Genomic DNA, 16,206 nt, shown 5'->3' with positions numbered 1-16,206 from the left:
GCAGGGGACCGTACCGCGTACTCATCACAAGCGACTGAAACACATCAAGACTCGAAATATCGCCGACACAATCTACACTAAGGTATGACCGCCTCCCGGTTCTTTCAATTTTACTCTACGCTAACCTGATTGCAAGTACCCAATCAAAACGGCCGAAGCACTTCTCGAAGGCCTTAGGTTTCGAAAGCATGCGTTGCACTCTTTTCCTTCGCTGGGGTTTTTATCCCAACAAGGGTTTTACCGGCAAGGATTTTAACGAGGCAACACCTATATGCTACGTTAGGAAAACTCAACGAGTATTCAAGGCTTCTTTTGCAATCAACCTCGAATACTGGGGGGCATCCCCCCGGAAGATCACCTTCTCGGAGAAGCTATGATATGCTGAAGAAGGTTTCGATAGAAAATACAATGTATCGGGCCAAACGGTCGAACGAACCATGCCCGCATAGAATAATCGAGCCCTCAACAGAAAAGACATGTATGCTCAAGCAATTGAAGAATAATTTTAAGAAGCATTTTGCATTTCAAAGAAGCTCGGTACTTTTGCAAAAACGGCTCCTCTGTCAAAAACGTCCCGAACCCTCGGGGACTGCCTAAATGACCTCCGAGTCGGAGCTCCAAACTCATAAGCCCTCAACGAGGCAACAGCAAAATTACAAAATGGCTACAAAGCCAAAAATGCCCCAAACACTCAGGGACTGGCGTCGAAAACTCAAAGCCACATGACCTCCGGGTCGGAGACTCCGCAATCGTAAGCCCTCAAACGAAGGAGCACCAAGTTTGCAAGTAATGGCTCCCAAGCTGAGAAATCCTTGATAACTCGGGGACTACCATCAAATCGCCATCTCCATCGCATGGCTCCCGAGCCGATAAATCCTCGATAACTCGAGGACTGTCGCCAATCGCCACCTATCAAAAACCCAAGGCCATATGACCCCGAGCGGGCAGACTCGATCTCGTAAGACCTACATAAGGCAACGACGACATCTGTAAGACCTCAAGCAAGGCATGAACCACACTTGTACCAAGTGACAATATCTGTAAGACCTCAAGAAAGGCATGAACCATACTTGTACCAAGTATCCAAACTGTAAGTCCTCAAAGGCATGTAAAACTTGTAAGACCTTACTAAAGTCATAAACCCGATCTCAAAGTTAAGGCTATATATCGAACTTGTAAGACCTCTAAAAGGCATACTCTCGATATAGACGCCGAAACTACTTCACTCGGGACTTAAAAGGCTCCGTCCAAACACAAACGACTACGGTCAAAAGGCTGTACCAGCCAAACTAACGCGACTCGGGAACGCCCGACCGTCGCTACAAAATCACAGGCCTTCAATTACTTCGAATCTACTTTGAAAATAACCGGTTAAATAGGCTACCCTCGACATAGGCAAAAGAGGTTCGACCACGTCAGCTCCCAAACATCGGCTTCGAGATACTCAGCCTCCGAGCTAAATCTCCCGAGGTGCTCGATCATCACCATATAACGACTCGCAATCGAGGTTTTTTATTAAACCGTCTAAGAGTAAGGAAAACACTTTCAAAAAATCCTTATCGAGGGAAAAATAAAGCCTACATAAAAGGTCATATCGACCCAAGGCGTAAGAGGCATTGTCGCCAGCCCACATAAAAGGTCTTATCGACCCAAGGCATAAGAGCCATTTTCTCTAGCCTACATAAAAGACCGCATTGACCCAAGGCATAAGAGCCATTATCGCCAGCCCACATAATAGGTCTCATCGACCCAAGGTGTAAGAGCCATTGTCGCCAGCCCACACAAAAGGTCGTACCGACCGAACGCGTAAGAGCCTCAGGGCCAGCTTTAAATTTAAAAACTTGAGGGTCGCATGAGCTCGAGTCGAAACCCGATTCGGAGACTGAACCCAAAACAGTTAACTTAATCTGCCTAAGAGCAAAAGCGTAAGAGCCATCGTCGCCAACTTACACTAAAAGGTCGCATCGACCAAGTGCGTAAAAGCCTACGGGCCAGCCTAATGAGCCTCAGAGCCATACCACGAATCTAAGGTCTCCTCTCAACTCAAAGACCAGTTCATCTGGCTAAATTTAAGACAGGTAGAGATACAGAAGAAATAAAACCACAAGGTTTTCTTTCGTACATATATACAAAAGAAAAAACATAAGCTCCATTTACAACATACTTTGAAAATACTGTGTGCAGAATCAGAAAAGGAAATCTACATTCCCCCTGAGGACTACGGCCCGTCAGCCTCATCCTCTCTATCTTTGGCGCCGGATAGAAGTGACCTAGCGCCTCATTCGTCCGCCCTCGCCCGCTTCACCTCTCCTGAGAGGTCGAAGCCCCTAGCATGGATCTCCTCGAGGGTTTCCCTTTGAGACTTATACCGAGCATATTCCTTGCTCCTGCCCTCGCGGTTAAGAATCCTTCTCAGCTCATCTTGAGCATCAGCATCGTCCTTCAAATAGACCGCCACTATCTGGTCGGCTTTAGTTCGGTTCATTGCGGCTTCGGCCCTGGCGTCCACGACCTCGGCATTTATCTTCAAAAGCTCGGACTCGAGCTTCGTAATCATATCTGCTTGAACCGAGCTATTATCACGAGCTAAGCAAAGTTGAACCTCAAAGGCGGAAGCTTTAGCCAGAGCACCCTTCTCTGCTGAAGCCTGAACGTCCACCCGAACCTTCAACTCGTCATACTCGCGCTTGGCTCGGCCAGCTTCGCTCCGAAGGCGTTCCGGCTTCAGGAGTTAGAAGAAGGAACATGCGCTCCCCTGGAATAAAAACTACCTGCTTTTTCAAGTAACTCTTATAATTCAAGCTCTGACTCGCCTCATACCACAAGCAAGCCAGCTCGACTTCCCTTTCATCACAAAGAAGCCTAAGAGACTCACCACAGAGCAGAACCGCTGAGCTTCCTCGAAGATTGAGCGCACATCCACTACTCCGGCTCCGCCTACCCCGAAAGAACCACACCTGATCGGGGCACGGTCGCTCGGCGCATATGATCCCGGTTTTCGAGTATCCCTCGAAGTACCTCCGACGGAAAAAGAGGGCGACATTGGATGAGAAACTGCCTTTCCAAAACCAGAAATCATGGGCGTGGCAGGCTCAGTCGATATTTCCACTCCGGGCCCCCGGTCCAAGTTCACCTTGCTTTGAGCACCGTCGCTCTGCTGAAGTATCTCTTGCTTATTGTTATCATTTTTTAGCCCAGAAGCCAGCAACCTTTCTCCCTCTCAAAAAGGTCACGGCCTCGCCTCAGAAGGCTCCCCGATGCCTGCAGTAACAGGGTTAGTACGCAGAAAGAGAAAGTGCTTTTCCTGCTGAAAAAAGGGAAGGGAACAAATCGCACAACACATACCATGGTGTTTTGCCTCCCATCTGCCCCTAGACAAAGTTCTCCACTTACGATCATCACAGGTCGAATAGGCCACCAACTCCCGAGCCCAACTAGGCAGATTAGGGACCTCGTGCGGCATCCATGAAATTGCTACAGAAAAGGGAAAGAAGACACATTTACGGAACACTCCTTCGCCGCTATAAGTAAAAAGCTACGAAGGCACGAGTGTACAACTTACGTGTATAATCCCATCCCTCAGGGAATGTCATAAAATCCACAAGGATAATATCAACAGTCCATACTCGAACATATCGACTCATCCATGCCCAATCTCCTTCTTCTTCATCATTAAAAATGAAAGGCGCGGCCGACCAGCATCGTAAGGTTAACAGACCTCGATGGTGAACGGTTCGGTACGGCCTGATAGGATGACTGAGCGTGAACTCAAGCCCTGCCTTCTCTACAAAAAGTCTCATCATCAATACTATCCGCCAAAATGACGGATGAATCTACGCCAAGGCAACCCGATATATGCAAAAAACGGCGACCAACTGCCTGCCCCAAAGGCCGACTAGATATATTGGCCAAAGCTTTTATTGCTTTGGAAAGATACACCGGCAAAATCGCCTCGATCGTTTCGTAACCGAATCCTGCATTCGACGTTGCCGCGTGATGTTTTAGGGTCAAAAACTCCGCATCGACCATGTCCCGAGGTGGTACCCGACCTCGAGGACCTCCATCAAAAAGAAGTTAGGCTCCAAGAAGCCATTGGCATCATTGCAAGTCCCGAGGTGGTACCCGACCTTGAGACCTCCATCAGAAAAAAGTTAGGCTCCAGGAAGCCACCGGCATCATTGCAAGTCCCGAGGTGATACCCGACCTCGAAGACCTCCATCAAAAAGAACTTAGACTCCAAGAAGCCATTGGCATCATTGCAAGTCCCAAGGTGGTACCCGACCTCGAGGACCTCCACAAAAAGAAGACAGGCTCAAGGTAAACCATTAATATCACTATATGTCCCGAGATGGTACCCGATATCGAGGACCTCCGCCAAAAGGAAGATTGGCTCCAGAAAGCCATCAATGTCATTACGAGTCCCGAGATGGTACCCGATCTCGAGGATTTCCACCAAAAGGGAGATAAGCTCTAAAAACCTACTCATATGGGTTCGGCCTCGAAGCATCCGAGCAACCCCCGCGAGGTCTAAAAGTATAAATCTCGTTCCAAGGGTGTGAAGCCCTACTCTTATTTAACTCAAAGTCGTGGATCCCGACGGCCCGAGTTTGCCAATCCAATGCGGGCTCGGTCCAAGGAACGACAAAGGGTTTTGCGGGGAGCCGTGTTAATCGATCAAAAAGCACCCGCACCCGGGCTCGATATTTGCACCAATCGGTAGGATCATGCACTCAGATTCTTCACAAGCATAGATAAAGGGAAAAATAGCATACATCTGAGAAAAATTGAAGAAACATATCTATATTCATAGACACTTTATTACAAAATCCCACGAAGAATAAAGGTCGACAGTGCAGTGAATAATTCTGGGAAAATGGACTGACGGGACGTCTCAGTCATCGCAAAGGCTTACATCATCAATATAACATCATCACGAGAAGTTTGAAGAGATGAATATCAAAGTCGTTTCTTATCGTTCCACTCTAAGAAACGCGGGGACTATCTGTATTCGGTGAAATCGGAGGGTCCAATTTCCCGTCATCGCGACATCTCAAAAATGCGTCTCGAAGGCTCGAGACTACTGCCAAGATCCCTCCCTCGAAGGTCATCGACGCTCGGCCTCGGGGCAGTATAGATCAACGGTCTCGATGGATCAAGGTGGGGTTCCCAAGGCGTGCAGCTAGAGCCGACAAAGTCTGTCAGGCTAGTCTGAGCCCGCATCATGGCAGTAACTAGCTGTCCCATCTCCATATCTTTGTAATTAATACATTTGTTCTACGTTGGTATTTCTCCTACTATATAAAGGGGATCCCTGTCATTTTGTAGACACCGGTTTCTCCATACAAAAATATACAAGAACACTCTCTCTCTCTCTCTCTAACACATTCTTTTGAGTTCATTACTTCATTTATCGCTAGCATTCATTGTGTTCTATTTATTGTTCATCATTTATTGTTTATTATTGGCCATAAATATCCGTCATTGATTTTATTCTAACTGTTGGTAGCTCCCAGCCGAGCCTCAGACTCGACCCCGAGGTCCTCGAATAAGCAAGCTCGAGGCCCCGATTATTAACCATTCGGTTCGGTTATCAGCTTGCTCACAAGCTCTAATCTTGTTTCTAAGTCTTTCACATAACATCAACTGCTTATTAACCGGCATAAAAATAGATCACGTATTTTTAGAATCCATAATCAAATTTAATTGCTATTACCATTTTCACGGTAAACAGTTATGAACTAGTACCGTGTTGTGCTATGAGGTTGTGACGTGATTTTTTTCCGGGGCACTCTTTTATCTACTTCTTTATTACGTTCGTTATGTAGTTATCCGTTTTCACTATACTATTATTGTTTCTCTGCTTATTACACATACATGTTTATAGTGAGTGTCTTGTCATAGCCTCATCACTACTTTCTCGAGGTTAGGCTCCATACTTACTAAGTACATGGGTCTATTGTACTCATACTACACTTCTCTACTTCTTGTGCAAATATCAGTGTTGGTCCATGCGGCATTTAGTGGTGATTGCTCGGATCTATTTCTGGAGACTTTAGGTAGTACTGTTTGGCGTTCACAAACTCTGGAGTTCCCTTCCTAACTTTATGTACTGTTTATTGTACTAGATAGTATCGTACCTTCCATTTTAGACTTGCGTTTAGTATTAATAGTATCTCATGTCTTTGTAACACCAGATTTTGGGAATAGTCAAGATGGTTGTGGATTTCTTATTATATATATAATGATATATCACACATATTTCTTATTATTGTGTTCTTAATTGTTAAACTGCTACATTATTTCGTCAATGTTGACTTGCCTAGGAAGCGGATGTTAGGCACCATCATGACCCCATGGTTGGGATCTTGGGTCATGACACGTTGGTATCAGAGCCCTAGGTTGCATAAGTCTCACGAGTCGTGATCAAGCTTGGTAGAGTCTTGAGGATCAGTACAGAGACGTCTATATTTGTCTTCTTGAGGCTATAAGGCTTTAGGAAACTTCACTCTCTTAGTTTTTCTATCATGCGACTTTGTTTTATCATGAAGTTTGAATCTTTCTTCTCTTATTCTCTCACAGGTGGTGAGAACACGTGCTTCATCCATAGTTGAGTAGGAGACAGAGGCCCAAGATGCAGCCACTACCAGGGGTAGGGGCTAGGGTACGCGCAGCAACACCAGCATTCGATCCTCAGTTAGCTCTAGAGGACGAGATTCAAGATCAGGTCGAGCGAATAGGACCGACTCAGATTCGAGAGGGGTTCATTGCTACCCTAGTTCTTTTGGATGCCTTAGTCCGTATAGTTGTTTCATAGAGAGTATAGTTTAGGCCGCTGGGTTTCCTATGGCACCAGCCATTTCTCAAACCGGGGGAGGAGCTCAGACTCCCGCTACTCATAATCTATAGCAGCTGGCTCATGGTTAATAGACCCAAGGAGTCCTACCAGTTGGGGAGGTCCAACCTATTGTTGCTACATAGCCTGGGGACAGGCCCGCGATGTTAACTGATAAGCTGAAGGGGTTGGACAGGTTCACCAAGTTGTTTCCCCCTCATTTTAGCGGTGCACCTTCGGAGGATCCACAAGACGTCTTGGACCGTTTTCGTGATATTTTGCGCAACATGGGACTAGTGGAGTCAAACAGAGTTGATTTCACCGTCTTTCAGATGCATGGTTCTGCCATGGGGTGGTGGCAGGTTTACGAGTAGGGTAGTCTAGCGAGGCCACCTCCTCTTACATGGGCTCAGTTTTCATAGTTGTTTTTTGAGATGTTTATTCCCTTCACTTAGGGAGAAGAGTTATGAAGTCAGTTCGATCGCCTTCAGCAGGGTATCATGCCCGTTACTTAGTATGAGACTGGATTTGTTGACATGTCACGACATGCAGCTATCCTGATCCCTAATGAGAGGGAGAAGGTACGAAGGTTCATAGAGGGTCTTACATGTGGCATTAGACTTCAGATGTCCAGAAAGACTGAGACAGAGATTCCTTTTACTCAGGTAGTGAAGATCGCCAGAAGGATTGATCGCATCAGAGGCCAGATGAGAGAGGCGACCTCTAACAAGAGGACCCGTCATTTTGGAGAATTCAGTGATGCCTTGTCTGGAGGCGGGGTTCCTTTGGTAAAGTCCATGCTTTCAGGCCATACCGTCAGCCCTACAAGTCACAGAAAATACATTAGGCAGTCGCGGTGCTTATGGGTCTCACTATGAGCAGCTAGCATTCAGCACACCTTCAGCTCCCATTAGTGCACCATCAATTTAGAGCTGTTACACTGGTTTTTCGGGTCGCTAGGGTCAGTCTCGGATTCAGGAGCCAAGTTAGCCGAGAGGATGCTTTGAGTGCGGGGATGCAAGTCTTATTAGGAATTATTATCCTAGAATGCAAGGCAACATGACATAGCAGGGTACTCGTTCCATGGTTCTAGCATCGGTTGCTTCACCACCTGCTCAGCTAGCTAAAGAGGGGGGTCGGGTAGCTCGAGGTGGAGGCTAGTTAGTTAGAGGTAGAGGCCATTCAATGAGAGGTCTCACTAGAGGTGGAGGTCATTCAGTGAGAGGTCGCACTAGAGGATGAGGATAGGTTGGTAGGGCTCAGCGCCATTTCCAGGTATACGTGAGGCAGAGTCATTTGATGCAATTATTACAGGTACTATCGCTGTCTGTCAAAGATATGCTTCCGTGTTGTTTGGCCTGGGTTCTATATATTCTTATGTGTCTTCATATTTTGCTTCAAATTTGAGTATGCCTCGTGATTCTCTTGATGTTCCTATTTTTGTGTCTACACTAGTTGGAGATTCCATAGTAGTAGATTGGGTGTACCGGTCTTCTGTTGGTACTATTAATGGTTTTGATAGAATAGTTGATCTGTTGTTGCTGAATATAGTGGATTTTGAGGTCATTATTGGTATGGATTAGTTTCCCCATATCATGCAATCTTGGATTGTCATGCCATGATTGTGACATTAGTCATGCTGGGGTTGCCTAGATTAGAGTGGAGAGGGACCCTAGGTGTAATGATCCAACTATCGTTTCGAGCATTTGCATTCCTTCAGTGGTTTGAGGTCTTGAGTAGTTTCAAATGATGTACTATGACTTGCGTGTATGGACGGTTTAGGTTTACGAGTGATTCGGGATTAATTTGGAAGAATGATTCTCAATTTGGATGCTCTAAGTTGGAATAATTAAATAAATTTGACTTTTGCATATTTTACCTCAAATAAGTTTTTTGATGGCTCCTTTAGGTCTAAATGGTGATTTCATACTTGGGCGTATGCCTGGATTTGCATTTGGATACTCCTAGAAGGTTTTGACTCTAATTGGCAAAATTTGACAATTTGAAGGTTTGAAAAGTTTATAGGTTTGACCGGGAGTTGACTTTGACATTATCGGGTTCATATTGTTATTTTGGGAGTTGGATTAGGTTTGTTATGTCATTTGGTACTTATGTGCAAAATTTGGGTTCACTCCGGATTGGTTAGGCTTGAATCGGACGCTCTATTGAAGTTTGAAGTTTATGAATTTAAGAGTTTGATCTTGATGGATGATTCATGGTTGGGGCCTCGAGTAGGTTCGTATTGTGATTTGGGACTTGTTGGTATGTTCGGACGAGGTCCCGAGGGACTAGGGTGAGTTTCGAGGTGGTTTCAGACCATTTTCTCTCATGGTTGCATTGCTATTTTTTTTCCTGATTTCTAGTGTTGTGTGCCTTCTTCGCGATCGTGTGAAGCGTGATCACGATGTGTAAGTTGGATATGGGTGATTTTTCTTCTTTGCGTTCGCGAATGGATGGTCGCGTTCGTAGAGGTTGAGGAGCTTGAGCATCACGTTCGTAGAGGAAGGTCACGATTGTGCTTCAGAGTAGGAACTTGGGTATTTTGTCTCGTGTTCGCATGGACAAGCACGCGTTTATAGAGGTCTAGTGTGTGTGTTCATCACTTTCGCAAGGTCAGTGGCACGAACACGAAGTGTAATTTGGTAGTGTTCATCTTAGTGCTTCAAGGGTTTTTTCACATTTTACCATATTTTGATATTGGGAGTTCGAATTCGGGCATTTTTTGAAGGTATTTCAACAACTTGAAGGTAAGTGTCCTTGACTCGAATTTGATTATTATACATGATTCCATCTTTGATTTTGGCATTTTATTGACGAATCTAAAAGAGAAATCGGGGTTTTTGACAAAGTGAATAATTGGGTTTTGAACATCGATTCAGGGTCAGATTTGGATGAAAGTGGTATGATTGGACTCGTATTCGAATGAGTTTCAAAATTTGTGAGTTTTATCGGGTTTCGAGGTGCAGGCTCGAGTTGACATTTTGGTTGAATTTGAGAATTTAATTAAAGATTTGACCTTTATCGTTTGGGCTTGATTCCTATGGCATTATTAGATATTTTTGAGTTGTTTTTGGCTAGATTCGAGTTGTTCGGAGGTCGATTCGTGCGGGAAGGCGTTCTTTGAGTGTTGATTTGGCTTGTTTGAGGTAAGTATCTTACCTAAACTTGGTTGAGGCACTAGTTTCTTGAGTTATTAGTGTTGTCTATGCGCTGTGGATGGCGTACATGTGAGGGGATTTAGCCTATGTGCGTGTACCGGGTTATCATCCATGCTCGGGGTAGTGATTAGGCTATTATATGCCTTGAGTTGATTTCTAAGCTTCATATTATCATGTTCTTCTATGTTGTACCCCTTTGTGAGATAATTGAATCATGTCAGAGATTATTGGTTGGTTGATCACCTGTTCAAACATGTTAATTGATATTCTTGTGGCATAATCGTGAAATATGGTAGTACAATCATCCCATGGGTATGCAATTTGATATCCATTGTTCACGTACATGTATTCTTGTACATGCTTTCTGTGTGATATGGACTGGGTTGATAGCACGTGAGTTGTCCATGCGGATCTGATTTATGCTGGCACGTGAGTTGTCCATGCGATAGTTATATATTGCACGTGAGTTATTCGTGCAACGTGTGGATAAGAATCATTACCCCTAGGTTCACCCTCTCATGTTTCTTTCTTGACGGTGTACATGCGGTATGAGAAAATTAGCTAGTGTGTGATTTGGTTATTGCATTTCTTCTCTACTTGCAATTTCCTTGGATGTATACATGATTTTGCTGCATCTATTCTCTATATGTATACATGATTTTGCTGCATCTATTCTCTATTTACAAGCTCTGTGGTGAATACATGCCTTTATGCATATCTTCTCTATATGCTACCTTACTTGATATGAGACACGATATATATCTTATCCATATGTGAATTTGTGTGACTTGACTTGTTTAATCATACATATCTTCTCTATATTAAATTGTTGAAGGATCAATTGAGGTTTCATGCATATCTTCTCTATATGCTACCTTACTCGAGATGAGACACGGTATATATCTTCTCTATATGTGAGTCCGTGTGACTTGACTTGTTCAATCATACATATTTTCTCTATATGCAATTGTTGAAGGATCAATTGAGGTTTTATGCACATTTTCTCTATATGCAACTGATGAAGGATTTTGTGGTATTTCACGCATATGTTCTCTATACTTAGGTTTGTTAACTGAAACAGAGCATGTTACGTTATCCTTGTGCACCGGGGTTGCTTTATTTGTGATTCATGACTTGATAATATTATTGTTGTGTACTTGTGAGATTTATGAAGTGATCAGGTTATTAGCGAGTATCATTCATAATTTTTGCCACTATTACCTCACCGAGGTTAGTTATGATACTTGCTGAGTACATGGGGTCGGTTGTGCTCCTACTACACTTCTGCACCATACATGCAAATCTTGGAGTTGAGATGGTGTGGATGATGAGAGCTGGAATTGAAGATGTACATGCTTTCTGGATATAGCTACCACTTGTCCTTGATAGTTTTAAATTCTTACTATGTTTATATATATTCCAAACGATGTTATATTTATTTTTGTACCAGCTTTGTAAATCTAACTCTTAGTTGTTCATGACTTGTACTACTAATCCTTGGAATATTGTATAGAAATTTAGCTATTTCACATGTTGATTAGTTATTACATTTATTAGAATTGTGTAACTGTAGCTTGACTTACTTAGCTGTTTGGGCTAGGTGCCATCACGACTAGGTGGATTTTTGGTCGTGACACATGGTCACTCCACTAGCAGGGTGGTTTCATATTTGAAGGCTCGGCGTATGGTTGAGAAAGTGTGTCTAGCATATTTTGCTTACATCCAGGATTCGAGTGCAAAGGTTCCTCTTATGGATTCAGTACCGGTTGTGAGTGAGTTTCAGAGGTGTTTCCGGATTTGCCGGGTATACCCCCCCCCCCCCACAAGGATATTAACTTTTGCATTGATTTGGTTCCGGGAACTCAATCTATTTCTATTCCACCGTACCTTATGGCTCCAGCTGAGTTGAAAGAATTGAAGGATCAGTTGCAGGATTTGCTTGACAAACCATTAACTAGACCCGAGTGTTTCACCTTGGGGTGCACTGGTGTTGTTTGTTAAGAAAATAGATGGATCGAAGACGATGTGCATAGATTATTGGCAGTTAAACAAAGTTACCATCAAGAACAAGTATGTGTTGCTAGGATTGATGGTTCCTTTGACCAACTTCAGGCTGCCAAAGGGTTTTCCAAGATTGATTTGAGTTCTGGCAACCATCAGGTGAAGATTAGGGCGTCGGATGTCCCTAAGACAACTTTTAGGACTCGCTATGGCCATTACGAGTTCTTAGTGATGTCATTTGGATTCACTAATGCTACAAGAGCCTTCATGGATTTAAGAACCGAGTTTTCAAGCCTTATTTGGTGTCCTTCGTGATTGTCTTCAATGATGATATTCTGGTTTACTTTCGTAGTAGAGAGGAGCATGAGCAGCACCTGTGGATTGTACTTTAAACTTTTATGTATCATCGGCTATATGCCAAGTTTTCAAAGTATGAGTTCTATCTAGACTCAATTGCCTTCTTGGGCCATGTTGTGTCTTCTGATGGTATGAAGGTGGATCCTAAGAAGATAGAGGCAGTTCAAAATAGGCCTAGACCTACTTAAGCTACAGTGATTCAGAGCTTTCTTGGGTTTGGCAGGCTACTATCACCATTCTGTGGAGGGGTTTTCATCTATCGCATCCCCATTGAGCAAGTTGACTTAGAAGGGTGCTCTTTTCAGATTGTATTATGAGTGTGAGGAGAGCTTTCAGAAGCTGAAGACCGCCTTGACTACAACCCCAGTGTTGGTGTTGCCCACAAGTTCAGGGTCTTACACTGTGTATTATAATGTATCGCCTATTGGAATTAGACGGTATTGATGCAAGATGGTAGGGTAATTGCCTACGCATCTTTGCAGTTGAAGGTCCACGAGAAGAACTACCCTGAGCATAATTTGGATTTAGCAGCCATTGTTCACGCGCTCAAGATTTGAAGGCACTACCTGTACGGTGTGACATATGAGGTCTATACGGACCATCGGAGTCTCCAACATCAATTCAAACAAAAGGATCTTTACTTGAGACAACGAAGATGGTAATATTTACTGAAAGACTATGAAACCACCATATTATACCATCCGAGGAAGGCCAATGTGGTGGCTGATGCCTTGAGCAGGAAGGCGAAGAGCATGGGTTGCTTGGCATTTATACCGGCAGTGGAGAGGCCATTAGCCATGGATGTTAAGTCTTTGGCTAACAAGTTTGTAAGGTTTGTTATTTCGGAACCAAGTAGGGTTCTTGCTCGTATCATGGCACAAGCATCTTTGTTGGAGCGCATCAGGGCTTGCCAGCTTGATGATCCTCACTTGTTGGTGTTGAAAGACACGGTGCAACGGGGTGGTGCTTAGAATGTCGTGATTGGGGATGATGGTGTTATGCGGTTTTACGGTCCGATTTGTGTTCCAAATGTTGATGGAATTGTCACATGTTTTGGACTTCAGCACGTCGCAACTTGATGGGAATTTGACTTATGAAGAATTGTCAGTGGCTATTCTAGACTAGTAGGTTCAAAAGTGGAGATCTAAGGATATTCCTTCTGCGAAAGTGCGTCGGGGAAGTCAACTGACGGAGGAGGATGCTTCGGAGTCTGAGTCCGACATGAGAGTAGATATCCGCGTATTTTTACTAGTCCAGGTACATTTCTATGTCTGTTGAGGACGAATGTTTCTTTTAGGGTGGAGAAAGTAACGCCACGATACGTCATTTTGAGTACTAGCTCCCCATTTTATGTTTCGAGATATTCCATAGATATATTTGATGATTTATGAATTGCGTTCACGGTCCGTGTCAATTTTTGAAAAGTTTAAAGTGAATTTTAAAAAAAATGATTTTTAACTTTGAAAATGGCTAGAGTTGACCACGGTCAAAATTTTTGTTAAATGACCTGGATAGGTGTTTTGATAATTCTGGTAGGTTCATTTGATGATTTCGAACATGTATGCGTATTTTCATAGGGTCTTGGGTAACACGAGGCCATTTCGGCGCATTATGTGAAAAGTTGGAAATTTGAGTTTTGATGATTGATTCTTCATTTTAGATGTTATTTTGATGATTTGAGCTTGCGAGCGAGTTTGTATGATGTTATTACACTTGTGTGAATGTTGGGATTCGAGCCTGAGGGGCTCGGGTGCATTTTCGATAGGTTGCAGACTGTTGCTGCATAGCTGAAGGACTGCTAGAGTGCTGGCTGCAAATCTCGCATTTGCGAGGTTCTATTCGCAAATGTGAGCCTCGCATTTGCGATAAGATTTTCGCATTTGCGATGGTGGGCAAGGGCAGGGAAACTTCGCTTTTGTGAAGTCTTAATCGTTTTTGCGAACGGGGGGAGGGGGGGGAGGTTACCGCAATTGCGGTGGTTGTGTTGCATTTGCGACACTTGGCCGTGGTTGGATAGCTTCACATATCCGAAGCTTTGTTTGTTTTTGCGCTTTGTTCGCTTTTGCATGGGATTGGGCCTTGACTAATGAGAAGGTTTTTTCGTATTTGTGACATCTTGGAGGCTTAGGCGCTGGTCGTATCTGCGATCAGAGGTTCACATTTGCGGACATCGCAATTGCGAATAATATGTCGCAAATGCAATACCTGCAGCTGGGTAAAATATTGGAATTTCGGGACTTAACTCACTTTACTCCATTTTTGAAACCTAGACTCTATAGAAGTGATTATTGGAGATCAATTTCTTTCCAACTTCATAAGTTAGTAACTTTAACTTCTTTTCATTCAATTTTCATTACTTTTTCATGAATTCAATTATTAAATCTAAGATTCATAGGGTAGAAATTAAAGTTTTGGGTAGAATTAAGACATAAAATTTAGGTCGGATTTCGGAAAAAAATCACATATTTGAACTCGGGAATGAATGGGAAATCGGGATATGGTCTTAATTTCGGGTTTCGACCACATGGGCATGTGTTGACTTTTGTTGAGTTTTCCAATTATGTTAAAAATCAAACATTTTTTCATACGAGGGTAGTTTCTAAAGCTTGTTTTGACTTGATTGAACAATAATTGAATAGATTCAGGTGGTTTGTAGGTTTGTTCTTAAAGAAAGCCGTGTTGAGTTGTTGATCTTATTCCATAAAGAGGTAAGTATCGTGGTTAAACTCGATTTGAGGAAAATAGGGTATAATCGAGTCTATTTGCTACATGATCTATGTGTACGACGGCGTATATGCAAGGTGGAGAGTGTATATGTGTTGTCGTATGTAGGGTGTATTACTTTATTTACGTATTTAATTATACCATGTTATTAATTGTTAAGTGCCCATACTTAATACATGTTTTAGTTGATATATGTGTCATGTCCTTAATTGTTACATGTTCTAGCCTATTTCATAATTTTAGTTATTGTACGCCTTTAATTATTTCATGTGCTTACATGTTATTAGATATATGTTTTTACCTATCTCATGCCTTTACTTGCCTTATTGCCTTTACTTGTTTTCTATTTCACTCTACTATGTTATATCGGATTGCCTTAGAGAATTATGCATTTTAGTTCCTTTTTCTCTTGTTATTTTGCCAGATTTGCTGTATTTGGTTTTTATTTATATATTGGATCGGATTACATGTCATAACAATATTATTATATATGTTTGATCGGGTTGCACGCCACAACAATATTATTATAAATATATTGAATTGGATTGCACGCCGCAACAATATTGTTATGTATATATTTGATCGGGTTGTGCACCGCCAACAATTTGGGTATTGATATTTGGGATCGTGTTTCATGCCACAACGAAAGGAAGTTATGTAATTGTTCACGGTTTTAAAGCACCAGTACCATGTTGTGTTTTGAGGTTGTGACGTGATGTTATTCTGGGATTCTCTATTATCTAGATTTTAACATCAAATTTATGAGAATCAAAGAGGAAAATTCAAAAAATTTCTCAAGTTTTTGAAAAAAGAAGAATTGAGTTTTGAGAGTCGATTTGGACTCGAATTTGAAAAAAAATACATATATGAACTCATGGGGTTATGGGGAACCAGAATCTACCTTTGGATCAGAGTTTTGACCGGGCGAGCCCGGGTTTGACTTTTTAAAAAAAATATAAAGATCATAGCTTTATTTATCGTAATTGGTTTCTCTTGTATTTTTTTGATGTTATTAAGTCATTTTTGGTTAGATTTAAGCTGTGTGGAAGCGAATTTTAGGAGGAAAGCTATTTTCGAGAGTTGAGTTGGCTTAGTTGAGTTAAGTATCTTGCCTAACTTTGTGGGGGGGGGGGG

The sequence above is a fragment of the Nicotiana attenuata genome, unplaced genomic scaffold (assembly GCF_001879085.1).
Source record: "Nicotiana attenuata strain UT unplaced genomic scaffold, NIATTr2, whole genome shotgun sequence".
NCBI lineage: Eukaryota > Viridiplantae > Streptophyta > Magnoliopsida > Solanales > Solanaceae > Nicotiana > Nicotiana attenuata.
This window is presented reverse-complemented; position numbering follows the sequence as displayed.